Genomic DNA, 11,290 nt, shown 5'->3' with positions numbered 1-11,290 from the left:
CGCATTACACCCCTTTCTCGCAACGAAAGGAATACACGTTACTTACACCCCTTTCTCACAACGAAAGGAATACACGTTACACCCCTTTCTCGCAACGAAGGGAATACACATTACACCCCTTTCTCACAACGAAGGGAATACACATTACACCTCTTTCTCACAACGAAGGAAATACGCACCAATTTTTTTAGTTATTACGGATTTTCAATTTAGCAAGAACTAAGTTTCGCGAAAAGGGCCAAAATTCATGAAAATCACGAATTTACCGTTTTTAATTACTCCACGGAGTTTAATCCACCTAAGGCGGCGGACACGTAAGGTATTTTGATTTGATTTAAGTCCAGAATTTCGCCGGTTTAGGGATTGTAAAGATCTTCTAACGCCACATGATGGACATTTAAAGATGTTAGAAAAGGTTTTGAAACGCTGTTGTGTGCCAACCGTTTCATATTTGATCGGTATTAAATGTGGTTTTGCCGGTTGAAGATTAAAATAATTTGAATATCTTGCTTTTCTTTCAAGATATTCCAAATCGACACGTCGAATAATGGTACAGCTATCAAGTATCCCGGATTAAAAAGTCAACGCATCGTCATATTGGACGGCATACAATTAGGAAAAGGTATTTCGTTCTCAAATGTTTTCACCTGGTTTTGTCGTCATCCTTTATACCATTTTAATATGTATCTTTCGTCTAGTAAAATAATTTTGTCATTCACCCCTATTTTAGGTCGTTGACTACTAAATGACAAAAATTTATCCCAACATAGATAAAGTAAAGTTACATCTTCTAATTTACAGGATTTTGACATTAACATTTGCGTTCTAGGTAGTATCAATGACGAGTAGCGGAATATAATGACATAAAAAGGAGGGATACCGTGAAAGTGCAGAATAGTGTACAAGTAAGTACTCTCGGGTACCTAATGGCTGGGGGCCGCTAATTAATTTTCCACTTAGGACAATTTTATAAACCCCCACCCCGCTTATTAAGTTTTGAGATAACGTTAACTGTAAATTTCTTTATATGTCTAATAAATATTCGATGGGTTTGGTTGTGCTTTCTATCTAAAGAGCTAACGTAATGAAGCCCTGAATATACCTATTTTTATTCATTCGTTGTCTTTTATAGGAACCACTGGATAAACCGATTATCGAGATCGTTCTCAGGTAGACATGACCCTTAATTGTCAACTTGACTAAAACACGGAAGGAAAATCATTTATTCAACATCGAAGCGCTAAGAATTATGCACCCGACTGTATCCACGGAGATTTTATATGCAAATATATTTATTATACCCCTATATCAGTGACCCGGTCAGCTCCACTTGATGGATAACCCGGTGAAAGAAATTACATAGAACCCAAATCAAAGATCTTATTTATGGTCTTACCCCGGCCAACAATCGTTAGTTTTTTTAAGAATTCTTGGAATATTACTTGAAATTACTTTTTTCCTACTCGACGAAGTTAAAAGTTATCACTTAGTGAGTTTTGAAGATCCTATAGTCAGACCCGGTGGGTTTCAAAACTTCACTGGGTCACTGAGAAAGGGGTGTTCTATTATATATGAAATATAAAAAATGTACGTCTATGTGTGTCAGTAAATGTCCGGGACAGTGTATATCATCCGTTTATGTCCAAATATACGAGCGGCTTTACAATAACCACAGAGTATCATCAAATTTTACACTTGCGTTTGATTTCCAGTTTAGTGAAATCGGAGAGGTCATGTCGCAGCTATTGGTGAATTGCACCCAATGGAGAGAAGATAAAAATTCCAATTGGGGAAAGAGAAAGATCCATTGAGTAATTCGGAACTTCCAAAAGGAGATAAACTTGAACGATTCGGGGGGAAATTATGAAAAGTTAACAAAAGTTTATCCCCCGTCACAATTTTTCCCCGACTTAATTAAACCCCAAATCTTCTTCCACTATAAGATATTTTGCAACAGAAATTTACTACTGCTATTTCCCGTGTTAGGTCCCACCGGGTTCTGTGATACAAGTGTGTAGGGCAGATTATTACAGTTAGGAACATTTGGCGAGTTCCTGTACGCAACCGCGATCTTAAAAATCATAACAACACTCATTAAAAAATGACGTTCGTGTCTTTTCGCACTTTTTTTAGCCTAGACGATGTAGCAAACATAGTAAATATAAGCACATTGTGCTTTTAATTGGCTGAAATTTTTTTTTGCGTCGGAAAAACTTTTTCAAACTTTCAATTATGATTGACCAAACTGTTACAATGAAAATTATCCAGCGCATTTTTTATCTTCTCACCTTCTTAATCTTCAATGAAGAACTCAAAGTTTACTGAATTTAAGCACATAAAATATTCTTATAATTATTGATATTCACTGAAACACCGTTCGTTGTGTGCTGCGGTGGAGTGTATGACGTAACTCGCGCGGTAAATAACTTGCCTTTTGTTGGAAGATCATATTGGGCGTTTTGGCGTTACCACCCTCGAAGCTAGCGGGCGCCCCTGTCTTTCCGCAACTCTTTCCACCATTTTAGATGGCCATAACAAAAGATCTAAAAGGGCGCCATAATCTTGGAAGATAATTTGTTTTGGTCTCCAGCTTTGGGAAGTAGCAATGTTTTTGGTTGTTTTTGATGGAAAATAGTAAGAAACTTAAGTTTACAAGTGTCATTTAGTTTTTTCTGGCTTATAGAATGGCAGGATCCTGGATGGTTTCCCTAACTGTATTATGTTCTTCTGTTGCTCGCTTTTCCTTTTGACATGTAATCGTTACAGCTTCGGTAAAACAACAAACGCAAAGCAAATGCTTGCAGAATTTGTTTGTTCTTATAAACTTCGTTTCTTGATCCATCCTGATTCCAAAGAGGACAGGGCCTAAAAATGAAATCGGAAAAACGATTAATTAAAAAGCACGTTTTTACTTAACAAGATCCCACCGAACCGGTTTACTGCCTAGTAATCGTAAAAATATACATGAACAATTAACGAGCCGTAATTACTAACAAACAGATATATTTTCATATACTTGATTTTGAGGCTGGCCGAAGTCATCTTTTGCTACTTTTTGGGCTTCTTCGGGTCATTACTTTCGAAGGAAATACTTTTAGGTTGTGGAATTTTAACACATTAATTTGAGGGACTTCAAGATGATGTATAAGAAGTTTCATACTTGTACGATCAATATTTATTGCAAACGAAAATAAAAATGGTCAAAAGTGGCCGAAGTCATCTGGGTTTACGGTACCATGCTTTTTAAAATAACCCGACCCGAATATTTAGGTATGTGAAAGGAGGAAAAGAAATATGGAAAGTAACATTTGTCACAGAATATACGTATTGAAAATCGATATTTCTGGTGAAATTTCTTAGCGTCAAAGACTCTAACCCACCCACCCCTTCGCGTCAATTTGACGTTAGTCGTGGGAAGAATCGATATGTGAGTGACAAGCAAGCGTGTAATTACACGCTTAAAAATTCTGCCATTTTGATAACCGTGCAATTGCGCGCTTACCGCTTACCGCCCGTTTCAGAACAATTTCGATTAGCGTGTAATTACACACTTAAAAATTCTGCCATTTTGATAACCGTGCAATTGCGCGCTTACTACGGCCTCGGAACATAAGCGTGCAATTGTGAATTGAGAGAGGATTTCCCAGACTGATAGCCCTCAAATAAATGAATGACCTGGCTGGTGTTAAAATACAAAGTAAAGTTAAATAAAAACAAAAATGGTAGAGCTGCGAGCGGAGCTACGAAGTTCAGTTGTTTTGAAATTTTGCTGCTTTGATTGATCAGTCATTTGTCCATTTGATGCAAGTTACCCGACTTTCACGGACACGGTATATATAGCTATGATATCTTGACCAAAGATTCCTCAAATGACAAAGAAGCTAAAAATGTACGTTTATTTCAAGAGAAAAACTTAACATCATGTCACAGTCCACTCTTCGAAAAATGTGAAACCCAAACTCGAAAAACAAACCCCAGAACCATCGAAAGGAAAAATAGCAAAACGCGACACATCAGTCACAGCTTGGTCTACCATCTTGCCATTAGTAAGTTGCGACAGAGCTATAAAACTGTATTCTGCGCCGCCTACGTATTTTCAGGCCCGGGCGGGGGGGGGGGGGGCAGTCAGATAAATTGACCGACGGGTATGTGCGGCGGTTAAGGAAATGAATGTACTATAAGGAAGGGTAGACTTTTCGATAAATGCACGATAAGCTTTACTTTACTTTACTGTAAGGGTAAAGATTCAGGAAATTCAGGAAAAATTTCAATTTTTTTCCCGAAAATTCTGTTTTCTTTCTCTCTAAGAAAAATGCATTTTGTACCGATGTAGGGGTAATGATTTCACCGATTCTTTGCTCTGCCTACCCCACGGGCAAAGTGTGGGCCAGCAAGTGGCTCTTCCTGGGTACGAGATTGGATACTAGCTTTGCACTTATACACAATAAACGCGCTCACTTCATTCATCTATCTGTCTTTTTTTGTTACGCGGTCATCATCTCTTCCAATTTAAATTATCACTTTTCATCATATTGAACGAACTTTTGAAAGTACGGTTTTTTTATTGTAAAAAGAGTACTTGGTCCTTATAGTTACTCCCGGATCATTGACTTACAAGGAATGTGATTATTAGCCTCCGTCTCGGAAGAGGACTGGGCCCGAATTTGCGGACGTTTTCACAGTTTCACTTTCGTTTTCGGCTATGCGACAGCGTTTTCAAGCAGAAAGCAGAGGAAATCTGTGAAATTATGGCAGGGAATGCTAACCTATTTTTCCAGTGTTTCTCAAGATTAGAGCAAGATTATTGTTCTAGAAAGTTCATAAAGGCCTAATAGTTTCAGATTAGTATGATTTCATCAGAAAAAAACATTTACATCAAAGCTCCTTATTGATATGTGAAGGCTACCAAAAATAGCAATGTCCTCCATCAGAACAACTTTAACATAAGGGACAAGGACAGTCAAGAAGTCTACTTCTTTGTTGAAAATTTGCACAAAATACTTAGAGAAAATGGTACTATGGAAGCCCATTCTATACTCCTAAATGATAGTTGAAAGATCAGCAGTTGAGAGGGTTGATTAAAATAGAACTCAAAGCACACAATAAAGTATACATATATATTTGTCCAGAAAGAACTGGTATGTTGTTTGCTTTGTTTTGGTGTTTAAAAATATGTACTTATCAGTCCTAAAAAAATACAAATTTGAATATAATGAGGGCAGCGAGTCTGGTTAAATGTTACTATATTTACAAGAAAGGATTACTGAAAAAATACTACTGTATGTACTACTGATGAACTAAACTCAAAAACTAAAACTTTACCATAAATTTACTTTACGACAATTTAAAAATCTATCTTTAATAGCAACAAAGAAAAAAACATGGCTCAAAGTTTTAAACTTAGAGCTAGTCAGAGCTTCAATTCACAGATTCAGTAGGTATAAAGCTTTCAAAATTTGAAAACAGACACTGCATTGGTGTTACTATCCACACGGTTTTTTCGATTCATGAAAAAAATAAAGTATTTATCAAAAAAGGTTCTCTTTTTTTTTGGTAATCAATTCCAACAAACAACAATCAATATAACAGTTTTTTGAAAACCATCCCACAGTGTAAACATTATCAACCAACTAAACCCACACCGCCAAAATTGTAAAAATAAGTCAATATAATTTCTATCAACAATTTCTCGTAAAATGTTTTTTTTCCAACATTCTGATACCAATCATGGCTGGAGGCATCATGTGTAGAGTGACTGTGTGGCATTTCATTGCTTTTAATGATCACAATACCAAACATCAACCAAACAAAACTGACGCCAAGCCAAATCTGTCGATTAAAAGTTTCCATGAAAATTATAATTGAAACTTATCTCGTAAAATGCTTTTTTCAACATTCTGGAGGTGTTCAAAGATAGAACTATCATATGTAGAGCCAAGCAATACATGAAAAGTCATTTGCTATCCCATTTGCCATGAGATATATGAGTCAACAAATCAAACAAAAACCAACAAATCATGTCTCTTCACTTTCATGTCACATCGTGTTTATATGTGGTATCAGAAAGCCAATCCACAAGAAGAGCCATCTTCCTTTATTATGGAGTGTTCCAAAACTATTGGTAGGTTGTTTGGAAGTAAAGAAACCCACACAGTTTGCTTTATTTTGAAGATTTAACTTGAAAACAAACTGCATCTTTCCAGTAGAAACTCATGTTTCAACCTGCTACATAACATTGGTCAGTCGGGTCGGCTACTAACATGTAATAGTTTTATAATAGCTGAGCTTGAGAATCCGTAGGCAGAACTTGTAACATGTATTATGTGTATAATTATGTCAGTCGACTTGAATCATGATACATTACTCACATTTCACTGGATGCATTTTCGCTGTGAAATTATCCGCAAAATTTTCTGACCGCGTTCTGAGACGGAGGCTAATTTACGTGGGTCCCGTGCCCTCGTGGGTCCCGTGGGTCCCGTGCCCTCGTGGGTTCGTGCCCCGTGGGTCCAAAAAAAAAAACCCGTGGGTCCAAAAAAAAACCCGTGGGTCCGAAAAAAAAACCCCGTGGGTCCAAAAAAAAAACCCGTGGGTCCGAGAAAAGAAACCCGTGGGTCCAAAAAAAAAACCCGTGAGTCCAAAAAAAATCCCGTGGGTCCAAAAAAGAAATCCCGTGGGTCCGAAAAAAAAACCCCGAAAAAAAATCCAACTTCGTGGATTTTATTGGTTGGTTTAGTTCCGGAAAAATAAATGTCTCGAAACATTCTACTGTTTGCTTGTGTGTTTTAAACTGCGGGTCGGTTTTAGATATCGTCTAGTTTCATGGTGTCTTTTAAAGAGTTACATCCTACATTTTCTGTGGTCGGAGTTCTTTTGATGCCAGGTTGATATTCGACTGTTTTGTCCTTACCTTGAACTCGAGAAAAAGACTTTCGAACACTCAATCTCCCGCAGATTATTCTATCCATCCCTTGGATAGAAAGCCAGAGGAGTGCTCTTTTCAGCGCCATATAGAAAATGAAGATCTAAGATCAATTTTAAAGAAAGTGGACGATAAATATATTAGTACAAGAAAAAACACAAAAACATGAAAGCCATTTTGCTGCAGCACCCTGATTTCAATAATCCCCAAAGTTTCACGGTGCACCATAAGGAAAACCGCACAGCAAAATGCCAAGCTTGTAAGACCGTTTTGAGTATCGGTGAATTAGCGATTAAAGTCCAAGGCACTTTGAGAATACCCTTTGGTAAGGAAAAGGCAGTGATGGAAGTTGCCATGTATGTATGTCCAAAAGATCATTGTCTACGAAAATCTCCAAAATGGACAAACATTAAATTCACCGGTGCCATCACATGGGCTGATAACGTAAGCGAGGAAGAGAAGCTTTTATTGAATATTTAATTGTACACTCTTATTTTTTTATAAGAACAAAGAATATAAGAATATAAGGTTTCGAGAGGTCAAAAATTTTAAGAACATGCTACATGTTTCAATAAATTGTTAAGAGGTTGTTAAGGCAGCTATGCTTAAATTAAAAAATAAATAAGAACATTTTAAGGCTTGAAACCAAAAAAGTTAAGAACATAGAAGGCTTCCTCGAATTTGAATGTTCTTATAAAAAAAGAGTGTAGTGTATAATTAAATATTTTTACCTTTATATGCTATTAATCTTGTGTTATTTTCTTGATGTATACCTTTGACGGTTTTTTTGTGATCAGCCGGATCAAATTACTAAAAAATATATATTGTTGCATTGTCGGCATTGCATTCGTTGGGTGCAAACTTTTTTCATTTTGATTGCAAGTATGTAATTTTTCAGGTATAACATGGTCAGATTTATTCACAGTCACTTGCCTTCGTACGATTTATGTAAATATACAAACAAAATTGAAGTTAGTTTGTTGTGAAAGTTGATAAAATATCCTGTTTTTCCAAGACCAAGAGATTGTATCATCTCTCATTCCAACTCATTCCAGCCAAACCAACAGAATGTAAACGAAACATCAAATCCAGAAAGGAATATTAAGAAAAGTTCACTATCGACCATTTAGTAGGTATGGTCCGATCAACAATATGCTTCTGAAACGGCCGACGTTGCCCGCTCGACAAGGAGAATAGAGCGCCGTACGGATATTTACCAGAGACGTTTCTCGAAGAAATGACGTCTTCCGCATCGAAAGTTGAACATCCTACTGTTTTTACCGCCGGAGCTTGATTTAAAAAGAGACTCATGTACAAACTCAAGAAATTGACCAAAACCGAGCGTTAGACTTGAAGAAGGAGAAGAAAAATTACCGTTTTAACAAATATTTCTTATATAGATAGGAAATATTTAACAATTATAAGTTTCAAAAATTTCAGCTAATTAAGTTCTCGCAAAATCTGCCAATTTTTGTTTGCAATCTTCCTTCCGTTAAATTTAGTTACATATGTATGTTCGTATGTTAGTATGTTTTTTTTTTTCGTCTTCTTCACCTTATAGCCTCTGATAGAAACATCCACTCGCTTTGAAACTGAATTTTCTTCAAAGAGAGGCCTCCCCAGCGATTTGCGTGATGGCGTGACCGGGGGGTTTTTCAAGCGTGATGGCGCGATTCCGAATTTTTTTGGCTTGATTGTGCGATTGGAAGTTAGAACATGATCACGATTTGACAAAATTTTGGAGCGTGATGCGTGATTAAACAAAATTTTACTCTGTATGTATTGCCGATAATTGCGTGATGAACTTCGATTTGGTCATTTTTCGTGATTGAACTTGAAATTTAGCGTGATCGCCTGATTTGGGTCTGATTAGGGGTCTCTTCAAAGTTAATGAAGTTTACTTTCGATTAAAGCAAAAATGAAGCAAGTCTTTTCAACAGTGAGAAATCGCCCTGCAAGAAACTTTCTCATTTGTCGATTGCTAGAATCCGGAAACTTTCTCTTTCTGGCGGTAGTGAAAGAGTTGATATTCGACTGTTTTGTCCTACCTCGAGAATGAACTCGAGAAAAAGACTTTCGAACACTTTTCCCGCAGACAATAATATCTAAAACCAACCCGCAGTTTAAAACACACAAGCAAACAAAAGAATGTTTCAAGACATTTATTTTTCCGGAACCAAACCAACCAATGAAATCCACGAAGTTGGATTTTTTTTTCGGACCCACGGGATTTCTTTTTTGGACCCACAGGATTTTTTTTGGACCCACCGGTTTTTTTTTTGGACCCACGGGGTTTTTTTTTTGGACCCACGGGTTTTTTTTTTGGACCCACGGGTTTTTTTTCTCGGACCCACGGGTTTTTTTTTTGGACCCACGGGTTTTTTTTTCGGACCCACGGGTTTTTTTTTTGGACCCACGGGTTTTTTTTTTCGGACCCACGGCTTTTTTTTTTTGGACCCACGGGTTTTTTTTTCGGACCCACGGGGGGACGAACCCACGAGGGCACGTGATGACCCACGGGACCCACGAGGGCACGGGACCAACGGGACCTACGAGGGCACGGGACCCACGTAAATAATCACACTCACTTCCAAGCCCGAAGGAAAGACTCGATCAAAACTCCTGGATGGAATGAAGAATGAAGCCACTTATTTCCCATCCAGAACGCCCGCGCGTGGTTTTTACACAAACACCAGAATAAAAGTAAAATTTATCGCTAGATTAAAAAAATGCAGTCCTCAAAAACAAAGAAACCGCGAGATACAGTCTGTTGTCATGATTGCGGCGCGTTCTGGATGAATGGGAAATAAGTGGCTTCACTTTTTCTAGCCAGGGAAAGGTCAGAGATTCTATAGCCCTTCATCGGGCGGGCTTTAAAATCAACGCCCCGGATATCGTTCTTCTCCTTGCAGCTACTTTTCGGGAGAAAAAAATATATAAAATGAAGATAAAAGTTTACTGTACATTTTATATCGATACAGGGGATGTGCTAATATTTCCAGGGAGTTATCTGAAAAAAATATCCAGGGCGTCTTAAAATAATTTTTTCATTTTTTTCCAGTTGGTAAAAAGTTATCTTAAACATTTTAAAAGGCTAAAAGACTGATTTTAGTTCGTCCACATCGTCCACTCTCAAGATGTGAAAAAAAACAGTCTTATTTACTCGATTCCAAGACCAACTAGTTTCTCAAAAAATAATTTCAAAAAACCCATCAAATTAACAAAAAGCACAAAAAAGCTTTAAGATACATAGTCTAGCAAGCTAGACGACTAATTCAGACATATTAGAAATAAAGCAATAAAGTAAATTTTAGTCGTCTAGAAACCTTTGTGCACTAACTCCAAACAAAAAAAAAGTGTCAATATCGCAATTAAAATGTTTTCCTGCTCAAAAAAAATTCTTGAAAATAAAATGTATGTGTATTTGTGTGTTAAAAATGTTTCATTTGAGTTGATTTTATTTTGAGAGTTTGTTGTTGCTTAATAAATTGTTTTCTCGCTACGCAAGTTTCTGCGTAGCTAGGCCCGGTATCTATAAGGCTGGAACACCGGATTCTTCCAGTCGTTTATACAAACTGAATCCCGTATCATTATTTGTGTTTATTATTAGTATTACATGCATTATAAACGACTCCAGTCTATAAGATACACCATCACATACTATTAAAAGGAATTTTTCGTTTTTATTCAGTTAATCAAAATTTTATATATGAATATGAATATAAGGTAAAAGGCCTAGTATAATTCAAATAATGCATAAATGACACTATGTGGTAAATGCTTATTAATGGTTATTCTTACAAGACCAAAAATCATCTAATCATTGTTTGTCAGTTTACTAGTAGCGCGGGAAACATACCAAAGTAGCAAACAATGTACTAAGCCAAATACTCTCAGGTACCTAATAAGCGTCCCCCTCCGTTAATTATTTTTTGCGTTTGAAAGTTCCCTTTTTTGCCCTAATTCTACTGTATTAGCTTCCTTTTTTCACCACCAGCTTTTCGTTTTTAACCCAGGACATTTTTATTTTAGCCCCCCTGCTTATCAAGTTTTGAGAATTTTTCCACCCCCCTCCCCCCACCGTTTATAAGGCACCCGAGAATATACTATAATATTTATAATGATATGCGACCTTCATTCCTCGCCACGGAAAGTCACGTGATGTACTTTTTAACCAATAAGATTTACATAATTTTGAAAGGAAAACAAACATTATGGTTTAACTCACGAAAAGATATTTCATATAATTTAATCTTTAGTGAGTTAATACCACAAAATTCTGTCGTCATGCCATGACAAAAATCAATTTCAAAGTGTGCTTTCAAAGGAATCGTTACACGCTTCACCGAGTCATACATCAAACAAATC

At 36.8% G+C, this 11,290-nt stretch overlaps 1 long non-coding RNA gene across 1 annotated transcript; it reads left to right on the top strand.

The window, feature by feature from the left end:
* The first annotated feature begins 578 nt into the window (after window positions 1–578).
* Window positions 579–1,477, top strand: LOC136802407 (uncharacterized). Its single transcript, XR_010845996.1, has 3 exons — window positions 579–622; window positions 830–905; window positions 1,133–1,477. It is a non-coding gene; the product is annotated as an uncharacterized lncRNA (long non-coding RNA).
* The last annotated feature ends 9,813 nt before the right edge of the window (window positions 1,478–11,290 follow it).

The sequence above is a fragment of the Clytia hemisphaerica genome, unplaced genomic scaffold (genome assembly GCF_902728285.1).
Source record: "Clytia hemisphaerica strain Z4C2 unplaced genomic scaffold, Clytia hemisphaerica genome assembly, whole genome shotgun sequence".
In the NCBI taxonomy this organism is placed as follows: domain Eukaryota; kingdom Metazoa; phylum Cnidaria; class Hydrozoa; order Leptothecata; family Clytiidae; genus Clytia; species Clytia hemisphaerica.
This window is presented reverse-complemented; position numbering and strand designations above follow the sequence as displayed.